We start from the raw sequence: 27,780 nt of genomic DNA on the forward strand, positions 1-27,780 counted from the left end.
TTCGAAACCCTAAAATTTTTTTCGAAAATTCTCATTGTTCACATACAAATTTATGAAAATCATCAAGATTAAAAACGTGGCCTAGTGCTCTGATACCACTTGTGGGAAATAATCTGTATACTTCCCTTAAACTAGAAGGATTATAACGAATTTAACAATGATGATTAAAGGTCATAAACGAAATACATAAACAAAGTATAAGGATTCAGAATTAACCTTCGGTCCTAGCAAATATGGCCTAAGAACAATATCAAAATTGATATTCGCCTATCAGTTGCACCCAAGACGATATGAGATATGCCCCTTGATTATGCTAGAAATCGATCTAAAATTTTCTGTAAAATTTAGTTGTTTTTGTATTTTTTCTGATGAGAGAGAGGAGGCAAGGTCAAGAAAAAGCATTAGGGTAGAAGAATTCTCACCCTTTCTTTCTTATAGTAGCCGAAATTAGGAGTCAATTAGGAAAGAATAAATCTCTCCTAATTTTCGGCCTAACTGACCGAAATAAGGAGATTATTCTCCTTATTTTTGGTCTTTCCAAAAATATATAAAATATGTTGAATTGTCATCTAGTGAGGATCGAACCCATGAGCTCTTGGTTTGTGTACCCTCACTATTACCATTATGACACATTCATCTTCTTGATATTAAACATAACTGATTATATTTAATTACGAATTAACAGATTAATTCGTCCAAGCTAACATTAAATATATTTAACTAAATATAACTTATTATATTTAATTTACGAATTGACAGTTAATTCGTCTCAACTTAATATTAATTAATTTTATTAAATAATTATCTCATCAACACGTTGACTAACGTTTTAGTCATTTTGGGCATCAATGTGATTATATTTCTATAACCACATTTCTCAAACACATCCTATAGGTGTGACTTTTAGGGACCAGTTGATCACCGCCATCTGTATGATAATAACGTCAAACTTTCTAGCAAGCCAACCGTTATTAGGTAAACGTTAATCAACTGATTAAATATACGAAGTATACCCTTGTGAACCTGTAAGAGATTTACAAATGTTATCACACCAATTTGTGGAGGACACAAACTCCAACATTAACATATTCGATAAAGATGTCAACGTTATAGGCATATACATTGCCATTAGTAACAACTAACTTCAAAATGGTAAAAGATTATACACTTTGGAACATTACTTAACATATACAATTCCATGTCTAATTCCTCTTTTAATGGTAACATATTGACAAAAGATATGAGCATAATATGTAAAATACACTAGCATAAGTAATACACAAAGAATAACAATTTGTTTGCATATTTATCAATTATGTTACCAATTTTAATATGGTAACAGTTTGTGCAAAAATGATAACATATACAATGTCATAGGTAAAATACTGATTTAAATGGTAAAATAATGAAAACAAGTTCCCTAAACATGAAACACATGTCATAGTTTTACATTAATACAACTTAATTAACAACTGTTTTAACACAACCATTAAGCATGTCAAATTAAGTGCCCAAAAACACATGTTTCTTGGCACGACCTCCACCTTTTGCAGCATCACCCACGGTCTTTTGACCTTTTTTATCGTCATGCGTGTGTAGCGTTGGTTGTACTTGGGGTCCTCAGTGGCAGGTTCAGGTTCAGCCGTGGACTTATTTGCACAAAAAATATCGAAACATACATAATGTCACCATGTCAAGAGAATAATATTACCATAATACAACTGGAAGAAATGATCACAAACATTTGATAAATGGTTACATTTTATATTACTTCACAAATTTAATAAACAGTTCATTATGTAACACCCGCGAATTTCCCATTTTGACATTTAAAATTTATTAAGCCATTTGAATTACTTTATTAAATATTTTTGAATTGTTCAATTTAATTAATTTTATGTCAAACAAGATTTTTATAAACGTATTATATAAAAGCTCATTTTTATAAAAATACGTACGATTAAATTATATTTTTAAGGCACAATTTATATAATAATATATGTATACGTATTTTTGGTCGGATAATAATAATGACTGTAATAATCTTAATCTCCGTCTTAATTTCCGTCTAAACTTTAGACCGTCACATTTCATGTTATACCTACTTTAATCTGGACCAATTAAAAACCAACAACACATTCAAAATATCTTTATTATTCTTATTATTATTAATATTATATATTATTACTAATACTATTGTATGGCTGTTGTTTATAAAGGACCCGTCCCCTGTCCCCACTCTCCCTCAATTCTTCTCCTCCTTCCTCTCGAAAGAACAGAACAACAACAGCAACAATACAGCTTCCGTACCGCCATTCCTACGCACCTCCCACCTTAGATCCCTTCTCCATTTCTCAACCAAACTTCACCATTTTTATACCTTTGGCTTCCTCTCTTCTTCCTCCTCATTTCTAGGTAAGAAAGTCTTAATTTTGTCAATCTTTCGAAATGGGCATCTTTTATAAACTCGGTTTTGTGACCCTTTCTACTCGTTTTTTTCTTCCCTTTTAGTTGAAGACTGAGGTTAGGCTCGTGTTTTGGACGTTCTTACTCTGGAATTCGCGAGGATAAGGTAACGGTGATAGGTTACTCGACAATTAGTCGATATTTCGCCCCTTTTTCTCAGTTTTCATTCTTATTTGTTGAAAAGTCTGGTTCTTTATGTCTCTAATTTACGTGGTTGTTCTTTGGTCATTGTTACATGGTCATCCGAGTGTTTTCGTAGTCGAGTTTACCGTGATGAAATCGGGTATGGGGTGGTTGTTTTGGGTATAATTTCCGTCTCAAAGGGCGGGTATGTTTAGTTTCTCATTCTGGTTTTTGGTCGAGTATGATGGTGATAAGTTTCAGTGGTCATTCAAGTTTTAATCCTGTTTATTGTCGTCTCAACCTTGCTTTAATTTCCGTCGTAATTTCGAGTCGAATAGATGGTTGTGAGACTCGGATTTTGTAGCCGAAAAAGAGACTGGTTGGGCTCTGTTTTGGGGTTACATTTTGGATTCTTTGTTGGTGGCGTTTGGGCTTTGAGTTGGGGTTTCTTGGTGGCCATTGTGGTTTGTGTTGGTGGTGTTTTAAGTAGAAGTGTCGACGTAAATCTCCGTCTCAAGTTACCCATGAACTCGTCTTGTGGTCCTCTTGGTTTGGGTATTTGGGTGAGTGTTTGTGGTTGGGTGTCGACCACGACCGGTGGCCGTCTGTGGGGATAGGTGGTGGATAAGGTCGACCGTGGACTGGTGGCTGGTGACGTGACCCCGTCCTGGCCGTGTGTATGTCGGGATGGTTATGGGATAGTATTTGCCTCATACTCCTTTTTCCCCTTGAGTCGTTGCATTAGTTTGCCATTGGCGCAAAGTTTGGCCTTTTGAAATTATTTGATTTCCGTCTCGTATTTTACATATATAGTAACCCGTTAATATCGCCTCACATCTAATTTGTGGGCTCACTTGATTTAGTTGATGGGTTCATTTAGTTTGGTTACTTGGACTCGTTTGGCTCTAATTGTTGGATACATTAAGTTTTGTTTGTTGGGCTTCTATGGCCTCTCTTATTGGGCTTGCGGTATTTACCCAATTGGGTTGTCATGTTAAATTAGTCGTGCTAGCTATGTTGAATAAATTGGGTTCGTGTGGTTATTTGTTTAGGTTTGGCATGTTTGAACTGGTTAATTTCCGTCTCATATTTTATATAACGTAATTAGTTAATATCGTTCATTTACTTATTTATTCTGTTGGACTTGTCACATGATTTATTTATTGGGCTTATCCTAGTTCATTCATTGGATTTCACATGATTTAATTATTGGGCTCATAAATGGGTCACTTGGACTTGGTCACATTTTATCCCGTATATTTCATATAACGTAAATTATTCATTGTCACTCATTATATTTTATTTAACCGGCATGATAAATTATAAAATGAAATATTTATTTGCATAAGACAAGTATGAGACATTTATTGTTAATGAGTTATTTGTGACTCAAGTGTGACATTTTACATTGTGTGACTACTTGACATTCCTCATTTATTTGCCCTCGGACATTGGGTCACGGTTAGGTGCCATTGTTTCCGAGTTGGGCTATTTTTCCTTCCGCCTCTTCGGACCGGGGGTCACGGTTAGGTGACAAGGTTCCGCTTGAGGTTACTCGACTGTCGGACACGGTTAGGTGTACCACATTTCGAGTCTTGGATACGATTTGGTATCGTTTGTCGAATCGGGTGTCGTCCATCCCGAGAGTCTGGCCAGGTTTAGACTAGGACCGTATTATGATCGTCGTCCTACCAAGAGGTTGGAGTCTAGGGGGTTGTCTTGTTTGAGTTCATACTAAGTATATGTCTTACACTTGTTGAGTCGTGTCCACATGAGTGGGTTGACTTGGTGATTCTATTCCTTGATTGTACATTCATCCTCATATACCATGCCTATTCTATTAAGAAAGTATTATGCCTGTTTCACCATGATTGTTCATCATATCTCCTTATTCTTTATTGATCGTATATGTTGCATGATTAACATGTTTGATTATATGTTGTTTGTTACCTGCATTTCGACATATTGTGGCTGGGAGAACCTTGAGTTACTCCCCACTGACTGTGGCGTTCATGTTTACATGAATGACAGGTTTGAAGATGCTTACGTGGGGAAGACGTGTGGGCTAGCGAGAACTAAACCCTTGGACCTTAGTTTCTAATTTAGAAACCCTTTATTTGTTTATTCGTGGGATATCTTTTCCCCGCTTTCTAGACTTGGGTTGTAATAACCTAATTTTGTCTATTTTAGTTTTTGTTTCTTTTAGTTTTCGGCACCCGCGTTTTAATCTTTAACTAGTAACTTAAAAGTTTTTAAAATCTCACAAAATTCCGCTTTAATTTATTAGTTATATTTCCGCGTTATCGCGGGGTGTCACAGTTGGTATCAGAGCATATGTTGCTCCCGACGCACACACGTGTACCCCAAACTTAAATTGAACTTGACCTTGAATAATGAATGAGAGATGGGTAGACTTAAGGACCTAAGGTGATAGTCTGTGGTGTGTTTGCTCTTTGTTAGGTTCTAACATGTTTGTTGATTGTCATTTAATAATTGTTGTGCCTTTGGATCAATTACCGTGAGCTTACCTACATGAAGATCAAGATTTAGTGCCTATTGCCGAGGATTGAAGATTCGTTCAACCTTTGAAGAGTGCTTCTACTTCCTTGAAGATGTTTCTCGTTCTTTGTGTATCTTGCCTTATTCTTTATCTCTTGGTGCTTATCCTTCTTCTAAACTCTCTTTTCTTATTCCTTTGGAATTACTCGTGTACCCTCTTAACTTGTGTCTTGTTCCTTGCTTATCCTCCCTTAACACCTTTTTAAAGTACTCTTTCCTTTGTGGAATGTTAACCATAGTGGGATAATTTGACTTTTGTGGAGTTTGTTTGTGTTTGACCCTTAACCCTGGTTTTGAGAGGTCGTGATGTTAGAAAGACTTAGGTAATGTGATGAGACATACTTAGTGATTCTTATACCTAGTTCCTTGACAAAGTGAGTATAATTGATTGGTGGATTCTTTGTGTTAGGAATGAGTTGCCTATGTGATTAAAGTTATAGAACTTGGCTTTGTTGTTTATGTTTGGGATATGAAAGCTTAGTAGGTTGAGCGTCGTCACCTTAGGAGTAAACATGAGATAAGGTTAGAATATGAATTTGGAAGAAAACCCATTTTTAGATGTTAATGATCCCGCATAGATTGGTGATGTGATTTGATGTTAGTTGTTCCTTGAGAACTTTGTTGAGAAGTCTTTGTCAATTCATTCTTTGGTTTTTAAAAAAACATTGAGGTTGTGTCGAGTGCTTGAGATAAAGAGATGCTTTTATACTTGAGTGGTAGATTTGCTTTAGGGAAATCCTAATATGTGATGAGATAGGTGGAAGAGGTATCTAACCAATTTATCAACCCTTAAGCGAGCGTTTATTTTACCTTGACCCTTGTTTTGGGATTTGGTCGTTTTGTCATGATGGTACAATATCCTAATAGGCGTGACCTCGTTAGAGAGAACCTTAAGTCTTAGAAAGCATTTGGTTTAAGCCTTAAAATCCTCTTTCGTACCATTAATCGTTTTCCTTCCCTTCGTTCATATCTTAGTTGGATTTAATTCTTAAGTATAAAAGTTTACTTGTCATTTTCTTGTCTTGAATACCTCCCCAATTCTAATATCTCTTACCGGTGTTAACTAGTTATCTTTATTATTTGACTCCTTCAATCTCACATCTCGTCATGTTCATGTACCCTTTGAAATTTCCTATCATTTCCGGACCTGGTTATTACTCTTTGTTTCCTTAGTGGAGTGATGGCATTGTTGGCTACGTTGTAGAGCGAGTGAGATGCTCTTTGAGAATTCTTTGTGAGCCTTGCTTTCGTCGAAATTGGATTAATGGAACTTGAGTTAAGTTGAGTAGGAAAAGTAGTATGAAATACCTATTTATCTTTTTGGTTGGTGGTCTTTATAATTTGGGGAATGTAATCATCTATGCTTGTGAATTCGGGTGTGAATAAGATTTTGTTTGGGATGTTAGAAAGTATAAGGAACTTGGGATTATGATCTTTGATTAAGGATTTTACCATAGTGAGAACTCATAGTGGTCGATAGTTGATTATGAGTGTAACTCTTTTAGTAGTTTGGATCTTGATCTTGTGGAAGTCGTTTGTAGATGTTTGAGGGTTTGGAGTGATGAGATCACACTTATAGTGGAGTACCTTGTTTCAGGGAATAGCTTAGGATGAAGTAACATAGGAGTTTTGAGGAAATCCTTGGGAGTGATGTAGTTATGAGTTTTGTTGTTAGGAAGTTTTCGGAACCGTTCAGGATGATGTTGTTATTTGAGGTTTGAATATCTGGCATTTCCTTGTTGTCTAATTTCCCTTTCTCCTTGATCATAAGCGTTACCATCAATACCTCCTTTCCTCGCTTCATCTTGCTCCTCCCTTAAGTTGGATGCTAGTGGCCTATAAACACTCTGTCTTTGACATCCTTGTTAAATTGACTTCAATTCTTGCTCTATGAAAATTCGTCGTAGCTCTTTTGATTAGTTAAGTTTGAGTCCCGTTAGCATACTTGTATCTATGATATCTAAGTTACTTTTCTTTTGTCCAATTTCTAAACCTTCAAGTTACCAGTTTTGATTCGTTGTTAAAAGTTGATATTACTTTAGAAAAAAACCTTACCTATTTTAAGGATTTGAAAATGAAAATTTGATTTAATCCCATAACTGTCCCTTGAGCGTGGACTTCTTTAACATGATTTTAATTGCTGAACCCGAGATTTCTTTAAATTTTATCCAATTTCTGTTAACTTTGACCTATTTATGATTTCTTTGTCAAAGTATAATGTTATATTTCAGGAACTTGATTCCTTTTTGAGTTTATAAGTGAAATTTTCATTTCTACTTGGACTTTTGCAAAGGAAAATTTGAGTGGATTGCCATTCTCTTTTGATTTTGACGTTGATCGGATGATAGAACTTGTTATTGGAGACGTTTGATAACTTGTTCTACGCTTGTCGGCGAGTGGTTCTTGGTTTAAAACTGTCTTTGACTTGGAAAGTTGGCATTCTTGTGTGCACGACAAGAGCAATTTCGTTCCATGAATGAGACTTATACTTTTGAAAACTCTTCATTAATGTTTTGAAAGTATTTTGATTTTCAATTTATACAAATGATTTGCCTTTTTACCTTATCTTTGATCTGGAATGTGATGTTCTTGAATACGTAACGAGAACACTTTCGTTCCTTTGATGAGAATATGGTTCTGTCGAAAATTTTATTTGAAACTTTTGGAAGAATTATAATTCTTACGATAAGTAACCTTTTAATGTTTTGGTTACCAACTTTAAAAGTCCAATTTTATTTTATATAACCTTTCATTTCTACTTTCAAGTTTCGAGGACGAAACTTTTTAAAAGGTGGGGTGATTGTAACACCCATGAATTTCCCATTTTGACATTTAAAATTTATTAAGCCATTTGAATTACTTTATTAAATATTTTTGAATTGTTCAATTTAATTAATTTTATGTCAAACAAGATTTTTATAAACGTATTATATAAAAGCTCATTTTTATAAAAATACGTACGATTAAATTATATTTTTAAGGCACAATTTATATAATAATATATGTATACGTATTTTTGGTCGGATAATAATAATGACTGTAATAATCTTAATCTCCGTCTTAATTTCCGTCTAAACTTTAGACCGTCACATTTCATGTTATACCTACTTTAATCTGGACCAATTAAAAACCAACAACACATTCAAAATATCTTTATTATTCTTATTATTATTAATATTATATATTATTACTAATACTATTGTATGGTCATTGTTTATAAAGGACTGATCCCTGTCCCCACTCTCCCTCAATTCTTCTCCTCCTTCCTCTCGAAAGAACAGAACAACAACAGCAACAATACAGCTTCCGTACCGCCATTCCTACGCACCTCCCACCTTAGATCCCTTCTCCATTTCTCAACCAAACTTCACCATTTTTATACCTTTGGCTTCCTCTCTTCTTCCTCCTCATTTCTAGGTAAGAAAGTCTTAATTTTGTCAATCTTTCGAAATGGGCATCTTTTATAAACTCGGTTTTGTGACCCTTTCTACTCGTTTTTTTCTTCCCTTTTAGTTGAAGACTGAGGTTAGGCTCGTGTTTTGGACGTTCTTACTCTGGAATTCGCGAGGATAAGGTAACGGTGATAGGTTACTCGACAATTAGTCGATATTTCGCCCCTTTTTCTCAGTTTTCATTCTTATTTGTTGAAAAGTCTGGTTCTTTATGTCTCTAATTTACGTGGTTGTTCTTTGGTCATTGTTACATGGTCATCCGAGTGTTTTCGTAGTCGAGTTTACCGTGATGAAATCGGGTATGGGGTGGTTGTTTTGGGTATAATTTCCGTCTCAAAGGGCGGGTATGTTTAGTTTCTCATTCTGGTTTTTGGTCGAGTATGATGGTGATAAGTTTCAGTGGTCATTCAAGTTTTAATCCTGTTTATTGTCGTCTCAACCTTGCTTTAATTTCCGTCGTAATTTCGAGTCGAATAGATGGTTGTGAGACTCAGTTTGTAGCCGAAAAAGAGACTGGTTGGGCTCTGTTTTGGGGTTCTGTTTTGGATTGCTGTTGGTGGCGTTTGGGCGGCTGAGTTGGGGGTTACTGGTGGCCATTGTGGTTTGTGTTGGTGGCTGTTTTAAGTAGAAGTGTCGACGTAAATCTCCCGTCTCAAGTTACCCATGAACTCGTCTTGTGGTCCTCTTGGTTTGGGTATTTGGGTGAGTGTTTGTGGTTGGGTGTCGACCACGACCGGTGGCCGTCTGTGGGGATAGGTGGTGGATAAGGTCGACCGTGGACTGGTGGCTGGTGACGTGACCCCGTCCTGGCCGTGTGTATGTCGGGATGGTTATGGGATAGTATTTGCCTCATACTCCTTTTTCCCCTTGAGTCGTTGCATTAGTTTGCCATTGGCGCAAAGTTTGGCCTTTTGAAATTATTTGATTTCCGTCTCGTATTTTACATATATAGTAACCCGTTAATATCGCCTCACATCTAATTTGTGGGCTCACTTGATTTAGTTGATGGGTTCATTTAGTTTGGTTACTTGGACTCGTTTGGCTCTAATTGTTGGATACATTAAGTTTTGTTTGTTGGGCTTCTATGGCCTCTCTTATTGGGCTTGCGGTATTTACCCAATTGGGTTGTCATGTTAAATTAGTCGTGCTAGCTATGTTGAATAAATTGGGTTCGTGTGGTTATTTGTTTAGGTTTGGCATGTTTGAACTGGTTAATTTCCGTCTCATATTTTATATAACGTAATTAGTTAATATCGTTCATTTACTTATTTATTCTGTTGGACTTGTCACATGATTTATTTATTGGGCTTATCCTAGTTCATTCATTGGATTTCACATGATTTAATTATTGGGCTCATAAATGGGTCACTTGGACTTGGTCACATTTTATCCCGTATATTTCATATAACGTAAATTATTCATTGTCACTCATTATATTTTATTTAACCGGCATGATAAATTATAAAATGAAATATTTATTTGCATAAGACAAGTATGAGACATTTATTGTTAATGAGTTATTTGTGACTCAAGTGTGACATTTTACATTGTGTGACTACTTGACATTCCTCATTTATTTGCCCTCGGACATTGGGTCACGGTTAGGTGCCATTGTTTCCGAGTTGGGCTATTTTTCCTTCCGCCTCTTCGGACCGGGGGTCACGGTTAGGTGACAAGGTTCCGCTTGAGGTTACTCGACTGTCGGACACGGTTAGGTGTACCACATTTCGAGTCTTGGATACGATTTGGTATCGTTTGTCGAATCGGGTGTCGTCCATCCCGAGAGTCCGGATCCAGGTTTAGACTAGGACCGTATTATGATCGTCGTCCTACCAAGAGGTTGGAGTCTAGGGGGTTGTCTTGTTTGAGTTCATACTAAGTATATGTCTTACACTTGTTGAGTCGTGTCCACATGAGTGGGTTGACTTGGTGATTCTATTCCTTGATTGTACATTCATCCTCATATACCATGCCTATTCTATTAAGAAAGTATTATGCCTGTTTCACCATGATTGTTCATCATATCTCCTTATTCTTTATTGATCGTATATGTTGCATGATTAACATGTTTGATTATATGTTGTTTGCTACCTGCATTTCGACATATTGTGGCTGGGAGAACCTTGAGTTACTCCCCACTGACTGTGGCGTTCATGTTTACATGAATGACAGGTTTGAAGATGCTTACGTGGGGAAGACGTGTGGGCTAGCGAGAACTAAACCCTTGGACCTTAGTTTCTAATTTAGAAACCCTTTATTTGTTTATTCGTGGGATATCTTTTCCCCGCTTTCTAGACTTGGGTTGTAATAACCTAATTTTGTCTATTTTAGTTTTTGTTTCTTTTAGTTTTCGGCACCCGCGTTTTAATCTTTAACTAGTAACTTAAAAGTTTTTAAAATCTCACAAAATTCCGCTTTAATTTATTAGTTATATTTCCGCGTTATCGCGGGGTGTCACACATTATGTTGACAGTTTAACTGTATATGTCACCATACTCAGTAATATGTTCATTAATAACAATCAATAAAACTAAGTTATATCCACAAGTAATAATAAATGTACCCTTTGTAACAAAATATGGAACCATCTCAGTTTAACAACATTTTCAACGAAATTGGTTACAATATATCCTTCACAAATACACTTCACAGGTATAGATTGTCACCACATCGATATAACATGTTACCATATATGTATAAGTAAAAAACGGTCACAAATAGTTGATAATTGGTTACATTTTATATTACTCAAGAACTTCTCTAAGTTGGTCACCATGTTGACAGTTTAATTCTATATGTTATCATTCTCGGTTATATGTTCATTAATCATGATCAACTAAACTAAGTTATATCCACAAGTAGTAACATAGTGTCCAAGTTTATAAACATGTTGAACCATATTAAGCTAAGTAAAAATGTAATAGGATATGGAACAAACCAAAATTAAAACACCAAAAAATCCGTAAAAATGAAAAAACCAAAATTAAAACACCAAAATATTAACAAAAATTAACAAATACTATTATGGCTCCTATGCACATTCAAGCAAAATTTTCAATTATAATCAACAAAAATTGAACAACCACCCTAAAATAGCCCCTAAACAACAACACATAAAATAGCCCTAAAACAACAATCATCAACCTAAAATAATTCCAGTGGTATATATTATCATTTTTCAATCACTACTCATCAACCTAAAACAATGTAGAAATATGTTACCATACAATCAAACAGTGTTACCATTAACAAAACAAATAAGAATTCAGATTTGATGGAACGAAGACGCCCACAAAACGGATATTTTCATACCTTTAACAAGAGTAACATTTTTGTGTATTAATCTCAATAATAATGTATGAATTTCCATAACATTTGATGAATCAAATAAATTAGGGTTTTTCATTTATAGTGTGATTTTTTTCATACTTTTAACAAATGTGATACTTTTATGTATGAATATGAATAATAATGATAATAAGTTGAAGATGAAAAGGAAGTTTGTTGTGTTATGGGAAGATTTTTTGTGTTTTTAGAGAGAAAAAGTTAAAAAAGGGAATTAGGAAGGATGATGAAGTAGGAAATTGAATATGAAAATGAGTAGAAGGAAAAAGACGGGTTGGGAAATCAAATGGGAATTTGTGTAGTTGTGTTTATTGTATTAATTTAATGGGTTGAAAAATTAAGGAAGATTAAAATAATATAAGTAAAGTACATCCTACTATAAACCATAAATCACTCAATAAATGCGCACAGTCAATTGTCCCCAGCTTGTTTCCCCGACCCGCCATTAATATGGTATGTAATTGACCCGTCGCAAGTTTGCGACGGGTATCTCCGTCATAAGCAAGAATTTGTCAATTTCAATTCAGTTCAACTCACCTCAATTCAATTAAGCATCATTCAACCCAAAACAACATAACCTTATTCTTAAGCTACGACAATTGCACAAATATAAAATGATATCGTTATACTTTAAATGCGGTTTTTCTTTATTTTATAAGTGATTGGTGTGTTTTATTTTTTTTATTAATAAGAACTGATGAACTCAGAGACCTACAATGAGTAGGGTTTCACACAAGTTTACAATGAAAGAAAGGAAAAAAAACAAACAAGCCAAGGTATCCATCATAGTAATCGTGCAACACACTAAGGGGTCGTATGGTTCACTGCTTCGTAATGGAATGGATTGAAATAAGAAACATACAAGTATGGGGTTCCAATTCTACACCTTTCAAAACATGTTTGGTTCATTATAAAAATAAATATAAAGGGATGAAGTTAGAATCCATGGAAAGGAGGTGGATATGAGATTCTAAGGGGTTGAGGACTGAGGTGGAATGAGAATCCGGATGGATTCTAACTTCATTCCAAAATGCCCCGACCAAACACTTGAATGATTAGAATCCATTCCACTTACAAAAAAATCAGACCATCGCTCTCTCTCTAAAAAAACTCTCTAAAAACCATAACCTCCAATTATATGCGGGGCTCCCATCGATTATCAATCGATCGATGGTAAGCCCCAAAATTGTTTCAAATTTCATTCAATAGTATACATATCTATCTTCTATTCAATAAAAGTCTCCCTTTTGGTGAGAATCGTTTTTCCGTCCCTTATTTTGGGGGTTTTTCATTCATTCGTGGGTTTAGTCTTATCAGTAATATAGTCAAGAGTAATTCATTGATGGTTCGTAGCGTATTCTTTCAAAGGGTACAAGTGATCTGTCAACGATCTTTGGAACGAGTCAGAGGTAAATTTTATCTCATAATAACGAAAAATCCCCTCAAAAGCTAAATGAAGCTAGCGAAAATAGGACGAGCTGAATTGTCAGATTATGTTTGAGATCCCTAGTTTATAAGAAAGTTATTTTTCTTTGGTTATCGATTATAAGTATCATTTTTAAGTGTCATATAACGTTCTATTAATTGGTTTAATTACTTTCATAAAAAAAAATCCATTGCAAATTTCCCAACCAAACACTCCCTAACAACACTAGGTTTGGAAGCCTCATTTGCCACTATCATTTTCTCCTCCCATGATTGCAATGTTGCCCAATTATTTATCCACTCTTCAAAAATGTAAATTACATTATCCTTCCATGCTTTGGACCAAAGGCCAAATAGGTACCTTGTTCTCAAATGTTAGAGTCATTTCTCAATTCAAAATAACATCGACAATCACAACGAAAAATGTTTGGAACTCGTGCAAATTTGAACGGGTATGGAAATTGAATCACTAATATAAAAAGATTAGAAAAACATGACAAATACAAGTTACAAGCACTATAAAATAGGAGGTGGCTTAACTACTTAATGAATGATTCAAATATTGACTATACAACATAACACGATTTTTAAAATCTCAAATACGCAGGTGTTCTTAGATATGAAACATGACAACAAACTCTTTATGAGCAGGTAATGCAAAACATTTACGCGGCAGTTGGCCGACTGACTACTGCATCTAAAATTCATCAAGAAAAATCGTAAAAGCTTTGGAAAAAAATATAAAACGATAGCTTGATAATTGATAAATAAATTTACAATAAATTCAAAGTATCTGGATTGAGCTGTATTGAGGTGTATCTAGGAACCTGAAACCTACAAGATAGATAGAGATTATCAATAGACAGTAATTAAAAAAATATATTTTGAGCAAATCGCAAATAATTTAGAATATTGGGTATTTATTACCTTGAGCATCTTCATCCGCTATTATAATACCAACGATTTATGAATTGGTTCTATTTTTCAAAACTCAAACTTTGGGGACGAAGTTCCTTTTAAGAGAGGAAGATTGTAATACCCAAATATTTGTATATTTTAAACTAATACTCCTTAAATATTATTTACAAATCAAACTCAACTTATTTATTCTCGTAAAGAATTTCTTGGGGATTTTAGTTTGTCTTACCTTTATTTGCTTTGACCGACTTCCTTACCTAATTATATATGATTCCTATGTTACCAATCCTTATTTAGGTCAAACCCTACTATATCTCATCTTATTCTTATACCGTCTTTACTTGTCTCATCTGGTTGGTATGTCTGCCTCAATATTAATGCCCAATTCTTAGCACGCAAATTTATCGTACACCAAATCCTTATAAATTGACTATTTGAGCTATGGAATTGATTCTTGTTCTCATATGTCGCTAACTCTCCGTATTTTCTAAAAGTATAAAAACTCAAGAAATAGTTAAGCAGTTATTTATTGGTGATTCTTGGAAGTTACAACATGTTTCTAACTTTTGTAAATGCAAGTTTTTACGACAAAGTTTTTAATAATTGTTTTATCATTGCTTAGACTTTGTATATTAATTATAATATCTCTATATTTCGGTGCGTTTTATATGTAAAAGTTAGTTCTAATTTAGTCGAAAATCAGGGGTGTTACAGCTATCCTAGTCGAAAAACAACATGCAGAATCATCATTTTTTTCAATTGTTAAAAGATCTGTCATGGCGGCCATATATGTAGATGGAAAAGAAGTAAGGATATTTGAGTCTATTTCTACAAACCCATATGTTGAAAACCTATGACTAGAACCATAATTTGAAATGTCGTTGATGATGACGACACGAAATGCGGTTCCAAAATCGGATAAAAGATACAGAATATAACTAGAATTTAGGCGTAAAACATTAGGAATAACAAAGAATAATAAATAGGTTTTTCAGGTACTTTCATTACAAAAATAAATTTGTTATGAAACGAATGTAGATGAGGAGAAGTTTTTCTTATTGATATTCTGTGTATATTGTACATGAGATAAACATACTATTTATAGGTACATGTGAAGAGTAACCTATACAATATTTAGAGTACTTATTCAATGTGTAACGTAGAATGTTTATGGCAAATGTGGTAACGGACATTCATAAATACTATATGTTATAACACTCCTCCTTGAATGTTCGTTAGGAGTAATATTGTCTTATAATGCGCATATGAAGCTGCCCCATTAAAACCTTACCAGGAAAACCCAGTGGGAAAAACCATGGTTAAGGATAAAAGAGTACAGCGCACATTACCCACTCATTAATACATCACTCAAGATATTTAAAACGGCGTAGGCCAACATGATGAACTAGCTTCTTAAAAGTAGCCGTCGGAAGTTCTTTAGTAAATATATCTGCTAAATTTTCACTTGAGCGAATTTGCATAACTTTGATATCACCTTTCTTCTGAAGTTCGTGAGTGAAAAAGAATTTTAGCGAGATGTGCTTTGTTTTGTCGCCTTTGATATACCCTTCTTTTAACTATGCAATACAAGCTCTATTATCTTCATATAAAATTGTAGGTGCATCTTTCTTGGAAGATAAACCACTATCTTGTCGTATATGTTGAATTACAGATCTTAGCCACACACATTCACGACTAGCTTCATGAATTGCTAAAATTTCCGAATGATTAAAAGATGTAGCTGTAATAGTTTGTTTCATCGAACGCCAAGAAGTAGCGGCACCATCACATGTAAAAACATATCCAGTTTGTGATCGAGCACTATGAGGATCTGATAAATAACTTGCATCTACAAAACCAATTAAACCATCTTTGTTTAGCTTAGAAAAGAACAAACTCATATCTTTCGTACCTTGAAGGTAATGAAGGACATGTTTCATCCCATTCCAATGCCTTCAAGTTGGACATGAACTAAACCTTGCTAATAAATTAATGGAAAATGATATATGTCAGGTCGTGTACGACTAGCAAGGTACATCAATGCCCCTATTGCACTTAAGTACGGTACTTCAGGACCAAGAATTTCTTCTTCATTTCCCCGAGGACGAAAAGGATCCTTATATTTATCGAGTGACCTTACCACCATTGGGCTACTCAAAGGATGTGCTTTATCCATACAAAACTTATTTAATACCTTTTCCGTGTATGTTGTTTGATGCACAAAAATTTCACTATTTAAATGTTCAATTTGTAAACCCAAACAAAATTTTGTCTTTCCAAGATCCTTCATTTCGAACTCTTTCTTTAAATATTCAACTGTTACCGGAATCTCTGCCGGAGTCCCGATTATATTTAAATCATCAAAATACACTGCAATTATAACAAATCCCAATCCAAATCTCTTAATAAAAATGCATGGGCTAATAGGATCATTCTTCTAGCCTTCTTTCAATAGTTACTCACTGAGGTGATTATATACCACATGCGTCCGGATTGTTTCAATCCATATAGAGATCTATTCAATTTGATAGAGAACTGTTCTCGAGAACCAGGCTTTGTTGCTTCGGGCAACTTAAATCCTGCTGGTAATCTCATATAATATCAGTATCCAGTGGCCCATATAAGTAAGCAGTGACTACGTCCATCAAACGTAAGTCAAGACGTTCTCTTATTGCCAGACTAATAAGAAATCTAAAAGTAGTTGCATCCACCACATGAGAATATGTCTCCTCATAATCAATACGAAGTCTTTGTGAAAATCCTTGTGCAGCTAATCGAGCTTTATATCTCAAAATTTTTCCATTTTCATTTCTTTTCCGCACAAAGACCGATTTGTATCCCACTGGCTTTACACCTTCAGGTGTTCGGACTACTTGTCGAAATACCTTTCTCTTTTCAAGAGATTTCAATTCTGATTCAATTATTTCTTTCCATTTTGGCCAAACATCTCTTTGTCTACAAATTTCAATAGACTTTGGTTCATGATCCTCTTCATTTTTCATAACATCTAGTGCAACGTTGCATGCGAAAATATCATTGACGTCGATTTCATTTCGGTTCCAAGTAATTCCAGAAATGATATAATTTATTGAGATCTTTTCATTTTCAGGTACCTGAGTTTCTTCTGAAACAATATTTCCAGTCATGTCTAAAGTCTCTTCTAGAGACTTGTATATATATATTTCATCCTCGATATGACCATCGTCATTCGTTGCGGCTTTTCTTTTTCGAGTATTTTTATCCTTGGAACCAGTTGGTCTTCCACGCTTCTGGCGTGTACTAGACTCATTAGCAATTTTGTGTGTCCTTTCGGGACCTCAATTTTAAATAGAGCATTTACAGCTGGTATACGTGGCTTAGTCACTCTTTTTGGGTCAGTAAAAGTATCTGGCAATTGATTTGATAATCTTTGTAAATGAATTATTTTTTGAACTTCTGATTCACATTGTTTTGTACGAGGATCAAGATGAGATAATGATAATTCATGCCATTTTATTTCTTTTTTCAGCTGTTTATTTTCTCCCCCGTAAGGATAGAAAAACTGACTCGTTAAATTGACAATCTGCAAAACGAGCTGTAAATAAATCACCCGTGGTTGGCTCAAGATATTTTATTATTAATGGGGATTCAAATCCTACATATATTCCCAATATTCTTTGAGGACCCATTTTGGTCCGTTGTGGTGGAGCGATAAGGACATACACTGCACATCCAAAAATTCTAAGATGTGAAATATTTGGTTCTTGACCAAAAACCAATTGAAAAGGGGGGGAACTTATGATAACTTGTTGGCCTGATGCGAATTAGTGCTGTTGCATTTAATATTGCATGTCCCCAAGCAGAGATAGGGAGTTTAGATTTCATAAGTAATAGTCTAGCAATTAGCTGAAGTCGGTTTAATTAACGATTCTGCAAGCTTTTGTGTGTGAACATGTGCTACGGGATGTTCAACATTTATTCCAATTGACATGCAGTAATCATTGAAAGCTTAAGATGTAGACTCACCAACATTATCAAGACGAATAGTCTTAATTGGATTATCTGGAAAATGTGCTCGTAATTTTATTAACTGAGCAAGTAATCTCGCAAATGCCAGGTTGCGAGTTGATAACAAAGATATGTGTGACCATCTAGGCGATGCATCGATAGAAACCATAAAATATCTAAATGGTCCACATGGGGTGTATTGGTCCACATATATCCCATTGTATACATTCTAGAAAATTGATAGATTCATAATTTATCTTAACTGGTGATGGACGAAGTATCAACTTGCCTTATGAGCAAGCAGCACAAGGAAAATTATTATATTAGGAAGAGACTGCTGGCTCTTTAGTGGATTTCCACAAGAATTTTTCATAATTCTTCGCATCATTATTGAGCCGGGATGGCCTAACCGGTCATGCCAAATTATTAAGTTATCACTAAACTTCTGGTTTAGTGTAGCACGTGTTTCAATTGTATTAATTTTCGTATAGTATAAGCCACTAGAGAATGTAGGCAATTTCTCCCGTATATGTTCCCCATTTTGGGCTTTACTTTTAATTTGAAGGAATTAAGTATCTCCTTCAGTACTTGTCTCAATATGATAGCCATTATTGCCTATATCTTTAAAACTTAATAAATTCCTTTGAGACATTGGAGAATATAATGCGTCAATAATTTCAATTTTCATTCCCCAGCGCAATAATATATTGGCTCTTCCGGAGCCTTCAATAATATTTGTACCGCCAGATATAGTACTCACGCTAGTCCTTCTCATCATTAAATGAGAAAAAAATTTCTTCTTCTTAAGTATAGGGTGAGTTGTTGCACTGTCGGCAAGACATATTTCTTCCCCATTAATTCCCAACTGAACTTGGAGGGTATTCATATTCTTCACGAAAATAAAATAAATGTCACAATATTAAAACATATTGCATAAAATAATGATATATAAATTTGATAGAAGAAAAAAAAAAACATATAACATAATGTCTTTGATAACATGTGAAATTTTATTATGCGATCATAATTATTACTCCCTCCATACCAATCCAAAGGTAACATTGATTTTTTCACACTTGCCGAGACACGTTTTGTAACGTGAATATATTTAGTTACACATTATTAAAAATTATAAAAAATTGATATTCGTGTAGCATTAATGACGATAAATCAAACAAGATCTCACAGACTATATTTTGTCTTATAGATTAAGAATAATATCGAAAATTCCCTACGACCATGAATAGTGCCATTTTAGTCAATGTTACCTTTGGATTGTTATGGAGGGAGTATAAGATAGAAAGTTTATTGGAAAAACAACCCCTATTATTTAGAGCTATTATTTTATTTGATATTAAAAGTTATTATCGCAACTTAATTACTCCCTTCAGGAATAGTGAGGAAATCATCAACTTCTAGGTGTGTCGCACTACCAAAATCAAAATCAAAATCACCATCAACATCTTCAAATAGAAGATTTGTCTCAACATTCTTTCCTTTCTGTTTCAATGATAGTTGATAAAGATCAACAAGATGTTTTGGTGTGCGACATAAGCGAGTCTAGTGACCTTTTCCTCCACAACGATTGCATATATTGATCATATTTTCATTTTTATCTTTTTCGCTTTTGCTATCTTTACGATCCCACTTCTGGTGGGAATGCGTTTTATTAAAAGAGCCTCCACGACCTTTGCCATATTTACCAATTCCACGTCCACGTCCACGGCATTGTCCACGTCCACCGTTGCTCGTATAACTTTTATCATTGGATTTATTTTCATTAAGAGATGTAACATTCGCTTTAGAACAGAGCGAGTAGGACGTGATTCATGATTTTTCATCAAAAACTCGTTGTTTTGCTCAGCCACCAAAAGACAAGATATAAGTTCAGAATACTTTTTAAAACCTTTTTCTCGGTATTGTGTCTGCAAGACAATATTATTTGCATGAAAAGCGGAGTATGTTTTTTTCTAACATGTTTTCGTCAGTTATTTTCTCTCCACATAATCTAAGTTGAGAAATGATTCTGAACATGGCCGAATTGTATTCGCTGACAGATTTAAAATCTTGCAGTCGCAAATGCAGCCAATCATATAGAGCTTTTGGTAGTATTACATTTTTCTGGTGGTCGTACCTTTCCTTTAAATCGTTCCAAAGAATTTGTGGATCTTTAACTGTTAAATACTCAGTTTTAAGTCCATCATGGAGGTGATGGTGAAGAAATATCATAGCCTTAGCTTTGTCTTAACTTGTGGACTTGTTTCCGTCCTTAAACGTTTCACCTAGATCTTTTGCATCTAGGTGGATTTCAGCATCTAAAACTCATGATAAATATTTTTTTTCCAGCAATATCAAGGGCCTCAAACTCAAGTTTTGCAATGTTCGACATAATTCACTATGGAAGATAACAAAATTATAAATTAGGTATCATATATCATCTAAAAATTAAAAATGACAATACAAAAAATAAGGGGTGTAAAACTAAATTGGATGGGAAATATAGTTATCAAGTTTCTACTTAAGAATTATAATTTGTTAGATTCATTAATCTCATTAATTTACATATTCATATATGAAAAGATTTATTTAGTCATAAAATAAAAGCTAGATCTTATGCATGCAAACATAAATAAGATAAGAGAAGAAATCATCAATCTGACTATATGATTTCGGATTAATGGGCGCCAACAAATTCACCTATTTGTTAGTTCTTGAGCTTTCCTTAAAATGGATGAACAAAGGTCCAAATTAGAACCTCTCCCAAAAGTGAATACCCAAGGAAATCTCTTAATAACTAATATTATTTTGTACTAGAAATAATATAAGTCTTACTATAAAATTGACACAAAAATAATATTTTATACTCTTGTATATTTCGGCCAAGAGAGGAGAGATTAGTGAGGTTTTTATTTCTCTAAAAATTTCTTCACAAGATAGAGAATTGATTTTCTTACTCTAGAAAATATTAGATCAAGTAATGAATAAAATGATAGAGGAAAAACTATATCATTTCACTTGGAAATACCGGTTGGAGGAGGGAAGGAGAGACCAATGCATGGTCTTGTGTTCTTCTCAAGACAAGACTAGGCATGCATGGCTAGTCATTAGGCTTTAATCATCATGTTTTCCCCTTAAATAAAAACACAATATATATTCCTTAAACTCCCTCCATTTTCGGCACATATAAATAAAATGGGTAGTCCATTTTATTTTGTCATTTGTCAATTGTGACATATGTGACATGTAACTTGACATGTGAAATTGTAATGTATTTTTAATATATTAAAAATCAACATACTCATAAAATATGTCATATACAAAATCGACTAGTAATTCGTAATTACTTGTACCAAAACAGTTTATCAATTATAAATCACAACGTCTTGTATTTATATTAAATTATTCATTCTGTTTCAATTGTTTCGTAAACAACAATTTTATCTAAGTAATAAAACAATTCGATTACTTAGAGCGTATCTAATTAAATTGAATTATAATAAGACACGTTAACTTTACTCACAAATCATCCATCAATTTTAAGCAATTTAATTAACTCGTATCGGCATACGATTAATTAAACAATCAATTAAGAGTATTTCCCTATAGGTATGACCTAAGGGGATCAACTGATCACCACCGTCGCACGATAATAATGTCAAACTCTAGTCAGCCAATCATTACCGATATGTGTGGACAAGTTGACTGTTAAATATTATATCCCATATGTATTCTTAAAATGAGATTTAAACATGTGATCATCATGATCGACAGTTGTGATCGCATTATTGTCGGAGGACACATATTCCAACAATCTCCCACTTGTCCTCGACAAGTGTGCGTCACCAATTCTCTTGTCCTATTACTATCTCCCACTCAATGCAAGGTGTCTTTCAGGTCGTACTTGCAAGTGATCATATCGAGAGTGGTTTCCTCGATCTGGAGAATAACTGATTGACCGGAGTTATCTACCATAGATATCTTCCGAGCGTGGCCACGCATTTCCAGTTCATTACTCCCTCGAGTGGCCCTGAGATATTGTTTTAACCCTGACAAGGGAGTGGACAATTCCTATCGCACTATTCCCTTCGACTAGCCACAGCCATCATAACCCAAAATATGCCCATTTGACCCCATTTACGAAGGTCGTAGTAACATAAATCAAAGTTAATCTGAAACTGTGCCACCTTAGTTGAACAGTCTTTAGTCAAAAGAATCGACTCATTAGAGTACTATAGTAGCTCTCGCCACGACCAGGCTATATAAATTTGTCAGAACTCTATAAGCGGTCATTAGCCCGGCAAAGTGTTCCTAAAAGTCTGCTTATGTGATCGACTAGTCATTCTCATATGATTCTATGGCACTTGAACTTGCCATCAATCGCATCACACTCTAGTCACTTCGAGACGTCACCTCATATAAGTGACTATGGGCAAATACCATGTTAATCCGGGTTCACTTTAACGGGGTTCAATATTGTCTCCACAACCCGTTTGGATGTAACAAAGTATAAAAGGAGTTTTCAATTTTAAAAACTCGAACGACAAATGTGATTATCACATATGAATAGTCAATACCTGATTACTACTTCATATTTTTATAATCCATTTTCATTTTATATGTAGTTGTTCATCTCAATGCAATTGAAATGACATAAGACATGACTCATCATGTTAAGCCCATGAGAAGGCTTTGGTTAGTAGGTTTTATCAACTTCTTGTACCTTACTCAACCTTACTACATTCTCGTTTTCCTTTGTAATGTATACATTTGCATTACAAAACTTTTTGAGTACGTGTCTAGATCCAATCTAGACATAAGCTCTCTAGCCTTAGAATAGCTCCCACTGTTTTCACAGTGTGCGGGATCCATCCTCTTGCACATCTCATGATTGCAAGTGTACTCATTTTCCGTTGTAAATATTTCTCATTGTTCTATATTGCCTAGAACGATTCTAGAAAATCTATTTCTTAAATAACATAGCCACAATGGTATCTTAACCATCCTGATGTGTTTTGATTATGGTTTAGTCAGAAACCATGCGCAATCTCAATTGTCAATTGTCATTTGTGTAACACCCTTACACAAAATTGCATCAAAAACACTTTGCTTTACATCCTTAATGCTTCTGCGAGCACTTAAGGGTAATCTTTATGGTTTACTTGGTAAATATTACTTAAATTCGATTTTGAAACAATTCATCATACTCAAGGTATATGAAGTGTTGTACATGATTACTTATTTAATTGATTCTGCAGCGGAAGCAAATGAAATCAATCAAATATGTTCAACTCGATTGAACTAGTCATGAATCTTATCAACATAAGACTCCTTATTTAACATTAATATCATGTAGATTTATCTCCATAAATCCGGATATTAAAGATGTACTATATTTTTCCAAAGTCTTAAATCATTCCCAATGATCAATATGTCATCCACATATAAGACTAATTAAAATTTCCGTAACTCCCACTAAACTCCATGTATAAACACAACTTCTCAACCTATTGAGAAACGTTTTATAATATGATCAAAACATTGATTTCAACTCATTGATGTCCTAGTCAAGACCATCTCTTAAGTTGCACATTATCTTAGGATTGCAAAAATCTACAAAACTCAAGACATATATTGAATACATTCCTTCTAATTGAAGAAGTGGGTTTTAGATTCACTTGCTATATGTATATCATCATAATGAAACACAATCCCTAAGAAGATCCAAATAGACTTAAGCATTTCCACTAGTGCAAAACCCTTTGCCACCAATCAAGCTTTGATATCTAACAATTCACTTGGAATTTATTTCGAATTTTCATGGCTCTAAGCCTTGTATTGAGTTGTGACTTAAACACTCTCATGTAAGTCATATGTTCATTACTTTCAAGAAATAATCAACTTGAATCAAACAATTTCTTTGTAAGTTGCAAGCTCTTTACTTTCTAAAAGTAACACTAATTCATCATCTTCAACAAGTGATGTCTTTAACCTCCTAGGTTTTGAAGAAACAACGTCTTACACAAAACGTCTCATGTAGCCAAGAAAGACCAGTTTCTTGCGACATAACATTCTTTGTGGCTCTTGAAAAATTTCTCCCACTCTTTCTTCTGGAAATAAACTTGTATTCTAGAAAGACAGCTTCACGAGCCACAAACCCGTTGTACTCGTGATTATAGTAAGGAAAAATGAGCATTTGTTTCTTTTGAAAACTTACAAACATGGTACCCTACCGTTTCATATCTCATATGATTCGTTTAGATTTAGTGGAAAAACATCTTAGACAAAATGATAATATCCCCAAAATAAGATCAAGTAACTCAAAGTAACTTGATTGAAGTCCAAACCATATCGAATAGCGTTTGAATTCTTTATCCAACCACACATTATCCCATAATGCGTGCTAAGAGAGATTAATTTGTGATACCATATCACATTTCCTTTGGCTTATATCAAAATCTTCACTTTGATAATCACATCACGACTAAATCATGATTCTTTGAACTCTTTGAACTTCTTCAAAGATTTCTCTATTACCTTATTAAGTGAACACATTAGCGTCAATTTAAATCGTAGGTAAAAGAAAATGATAAACCGATTTTGGATCAATGATTTACAACCTCGATCTCCTTTTCAACCAAAAGGCACGAGACATCTTGCTTTGAATACAAGATATGCATATACCATAAGATCTAATGGTTTCAAGAGTACTCGATAACTCTTTGCGTTTATCATTCCAGAATCTAAGGTTTAATCTTGGGTTACCAATTTGAGTCTTGCATCATCTACATGATATATCATTCTAGTTTGATTTAGAATATAATCACCTTGATAATGGGCTAGCCATACATCAAATCATGGTGTATAGGGTCACAAAAGTGAAACCTCTTTTGTATCTTAACAAGTTTATATTTTTATTTAGAGTTTATGCACTTAATAGTCACAATTAAGTACAACTCTAAACCCAAAAACTAGATTGAGTACACAATGACTCTATCTCTCAACATCATTGTTGCTAGTCGTCATATTCTAATCATCCTATGTATCAAATACAATGATGAAAATCACCACCGGTTTCTAATATTGACAAAGTAGTACTAGCAAAATTTATGTCAATCAAATAAACATTTAAAGAAGAAGGTCCCATTAGATGTCCCACAACTAACTTGTTGATTCTTCAATAATTTGGGGTAGTTTCCTTTCTAGCGTCCAACAATTAAGATAATGGAAACTTTATCGGCTGGGATTGATAGGTTTAGTATCGTTATTCTCAATAACTTTACCTTTAACATTACCTTGTATTAATTCCATTCTAATTTTACTTCTTTGAACCTCGTCCTTTTCTTAACGGTTTAAGAGAATGTTCCCACTCATTTCAATGAGTCTTTGCTTAGAGAAGCAAAATTGAATTTCATGAAGACTCCTCTTCAATTCAATTGTTTAGTCTTGAAACTTTCATTGAAGTGGTTGCGATATTTTGGTTAATTTTGATTTCAAACAAATCTAGTTAACAAAATGATGTAACGTTTCAAAGTACTTAACTCAATTAAGCATATGAGAACAATTCATTGTAAGTAGATATGTTAGTCAAGAATAAAAAACTCTTTTCATCACAAATAACTTTTATCTATACTCTTCACAAGAGATCCTTTCAATGGATAATACGAGGTTTTTTTAGAAGAAAATTCAAATTTTGTCTTTCGTTACGATGTTTTAATGGAGATTTGAACTAAAATCGAAATGATATCGTATATAAATTGAGGTAAAGAAATAGAACAATATGATAACGGAATAGTGGAAAACTTAACATTTATCGTTTTATTAATACTTGTAAATAACAAGTAAAGCATTTACATAGTGACCACTACCCAACTATGATAAATGATTCCAAGATCCAAATTCATATAAACTTGGGCATCGGTGAAGCAAAACTAGTCACCTTAGGCATGCTTGTGCCCAGTTTTGGTCCCTTATCCGAAATGGGGTCCAAATCGGAATCCGTCTAAGCACATGGGTCCTTTTCCGGCCTAGAAATCTTCCATGAGGAGTTTAGAGTATTTTTGTCCAAGAGCTTATGTCTTGGGAAGCTGATAATCATAGAGAAAGGCAAAGAACAAAACCGGTGGACCTATGGCTACACGGTTTGCAATGGCAAGTACAAGGGTCGCTTTCAAGTCCCTTTCACCCTTCCTAATTTAACCAAGACATCCACAAGGCTCCTTTTGTTGCTCTACTACTCTTGCATAGACTTGGCCGGACCCCATTGAAGCTTCCAAAAGAGTTTACTCCATGTTTAATTAATCAATGTCCTTATTAGTTTACTTTATTGCTTTTCTTTTAAGAATTTTAACTTGTGTAAGAACTTTGTGTAAGGCTTAGGGCCACCTTTTGAAACTGGTTTTCTAGGGTCTTTTGGACCGTTAGATGCTAGGTTAGATGGATGGATAGGATTGATTAGCTTGGCCTATAAAAGCAAGGCATTCCTTAGTGTAAAAATCAGATTTGATGAATGAAAAACACAATTTAGAAACATTGATTTCTACTAATCTCCTTTGCTTAGTGCTGGGAAATCCTCTATTGCTTAGTGCTTAGAGTCGGGTATTTTCTTTGCTTAGTGCTTGAAATTATCCTTAGGCTTAGTCTAGTGGCTTAGTGCTTGGATTAAGTCATATCCCAATCACGTCTTTTACTCTATTCGATTGTAGAGTTCAGGAAACCGTGGTTATAAACAGTTCTGTCGACTGTTCGATTGCAGTCCTCGACGTTTCTGTTTGGTTTTTAGTCGTTTTTATCACAATTAAACAGTTCCTTTCACTGTCCAAATCGAGTCAGTTTCAGTCATTTTCGAGTCTTGAGAGTTTTACTTCAAATTGGTTATCAGAGCAAAGGTTTAACACAATCCCATTGTTGTGTTAGTCTTGGGAAGAAGCTTTTCTTGTGAGTTCACCATAAACCTTAACCACATCCAAAAATACAAAAACAACCATGAGTGAAGAAAGACTACTTGGAATTGAGACTCAAGTAACACAACTCTCCGAGAAATGCGACCTAATGATAGACTCCTTCAATGCTATCATGGCTAACATTCCAACACCACCAAGGGACCGAGGAAGACATCCACCTTGCCGTGGTAGAGGACGTGGCCGAGGGTTTGGAGCAAGAAACTAAGAAGCCGACCATGAAGAGGAGGACTTGCACTCGGATGAAGAGGGTTCTTTTATTGAGGCCGAGCATGAAGAGCATCCTAAAGACCTAAAGGTAGAAATTCTGGACTTTCATGGTAGTTTAAATCCTGATGACTTACTAGATTGGTTTAGGTCAATTGTAAGAGTCTTTGAATTTAAATCATACTCGGATGCTAAGTCTTTCAAGGTTGTTATTTTAAAGTTTAAAGGTTATGCATCTCTTTGGTATGAAAACATGAAAAATCAAAGGAAGAGGGATGGTAAAGAACCCATAAAATCTTGGTCAAAGTTGAAAAAGAAGCTTAGTGACAAGTTTATTCCCA

At 34.5% G+C, this 27,780-nt stretch overlaps 2 long non-coding RNA genes across 2 annotated transcripts; both read left to right on the plus strand.

Annotated features, from left to right (window-relative positions):
• Nucleotides 1–2,337: 2,337 nt before the first annotated feature.
• LOC141613956 (uncharacterized) lies at nt 2,338–4,736 on the plus strand. The gene is made up of 3 exons (XR_012529298.1): nt 2,338–2,415; nt 2,512–2,572; nt 4,621–4,736. It is a non-coding gene; the product is annotated as an uncharacterized LOC141613956 (long non-coding RNA).
• Nucleotides 4,737–8,487: 3,751 nt separating this feature from the next.
• LOC141613984 (uncharacterized) lies at nt 8,488–10,888 on the plus strand. The gene is made up of 3 exons (XR_012529299.1): nt 8,488–8,565; nt 8,662–8,722; nt 10,773–10,888. It is a non-coding gene; the product is annotated as an uncharacterized LOC141613984 (long non-coding RNA).
• Nucleotides 10,889–27,780: the final 16,892 nt, after the last annotated feature.

Source organism: Silene latifolia, chromosome 1 (genome assembly GCF_048544455.1).
Source record: "Silene latifolia isolate original U9 population chromosome 1, ASM4854445v1, whole genome shotgun sequence".
Taxonomy (NCBI): Eukaryota; Viridiplantae; Streptophyta; class Magnoliopsida; order Caryophyllales; family Caryophyllaceae; genus Silene; species Silene latifolia.